The sequence below is a fragment of the Priapulus caudatus genome, unplaced genomic scaffold, assembly GCF_000485595.1.
Source record: "Priapulus caudatus unplaced genomic scaffold, Priapulus_caudatus-5.0.1 Scaffold4908, whole genome shotgun sequence".
In the NCBI taxonomy this organism is placed as follows: Eukaryota; Metazoa; Priapulida; class Priapulimorpha; order Priapulimorphida; family Priapulidae; genus Priapulus; species Priapulus caudatus.
In genome coordinates this window covers 7,877-9,470 of record NW_014581969.1, presented here as the reverse complement: position 1 = coordinate 9,470, position 1,594 = coordinate 7,877, and positions in this window count along the sequence as shown.

The window sequence follows — 1,594 nt, the reverse complement described above, 5'->3', positions numbered from 1 at the left end:
AGAGAGAGAGAGAGAGAAGAGAGAGAGACGAGAGAGAGAGAGAGAGAGAGAGAGAGAGAGAGAGAGAAGAGAGAGGGAGAGAAGCGCGCGCGCGAGAGAGAGAGAGAGGATCGAGACATTAGTCAAGCAAGGCTAGGCCGTATATAGAGAGAGGGGAGCGAAGACTTAAGGCGGCGCGGGGCCATGGTGTGCATGACTGACTTTATTAAAACCTGACGCCAGTGTGGCAAAACGTGGTTATAGCGCGCGCGTGTAGTGTGGTGACATGGCGGCGGTGTTACATCGCAGTGTGGTATGATGAAGCGGACCTCACGCCGCTGAGCTACTCAAGGGCGTTAAGAGACAGGGAGAGAGAAAGATAGACAGCGAGAGAGAGGGAGAGAGAGAAAGAGAGAGAGAGAGAGAAAGAGGGGGGGGAGAGAGAGAGAAAGAGNGTGTGTGTGTGTGTGTGTGTGTGTGTGTGTGTGTGTGTGTGTGTGTGTGTGTGTGTGTGTGTGTGTGTGTGTGTGTGTGTGTGTGTGTGTGAGGCCCCCCGCGTTTACGCGAAATTGTTTTTATTTTTAAATGGGTTGTTTTAGGGGGAGATGCCGAAAGAGGTCTAAATCCCAGGTTTCTAACACGTCTGCCCCTCATTTCTTGACATTCCAATAGATTTCGGCCCGAATCGGCACACCGCATTTGATATAAAACCGCCCCCGACACTCCACCGCCCCACCGCCCCCACCGCCCCCGTCCCCCCCGCCGCCCCCTGCCGCCCCCGCCGCCCCCTCCGCCCCCCGCTACCGCTCGATCGATGGAAATCGGGCACAATCTTGCCAGCTTCATCCAAATCTCTTGTTATCCCCTCATGTTGGGCCACCAAGCATCTCTCCACCACCGTCGCCGCTCCGCCGCTCCGCCGCTCCGCCGCGCCTCGCCCAATTAATGTATAATGTATTAAATTTAATATGCAGTGCGATACGGGGCCGTACATGACGTCATCGGGACCGGGGCACCCCCTCCCCACTTCCACCCACCCTCCGCCACCCCCTCCCGCGCCAGCTAATCCCGACAAATAACCTCTCGGGTCTTTTCGATTGCTGCGAATTTGTACAGATATGATCGCGCACACGCACGACGGACGCGGCGGCGGCGATGGTGGCGATGGTGGAAATTTATTCATGTATTGGCGTTTGCTTGTGTAAGCGTATTAGGCCGGCCGTGCGGTTGGAGTATCGTCGGCACAAAGGCCAACGACTTGTTTAGCGCGCGCGCCCCGGCAGTTCATCAGTGCTTCTGCTGAATGGTGGCGGTAGTGGGGGGAAGGGGGGGGGGAGGGAGGAACAATCGTCTCAAAGCCGCCACGGCCCCCCTCCCGCGTGCGTGTGTGTCTTGTTAACCCATTGTTGTTGTTGTTGTTGTGGTGGTGGTGGTGGTGGTGGTGTTATCGTTGTTGTTGTTGTTGGTGGTGGTGTTTTTGTTGTTATTGTTGTTGTTGGGTTAGTTGTCGTTGAGGGTCTTGTTGTTGTTGCTGGTGTTGTTGATAATGATGATGTTGTTGGTGTTGTTGTTGCTACTGCTGCTGCTGTCATCGTCGTCGTCGTCGTCGTCGTCG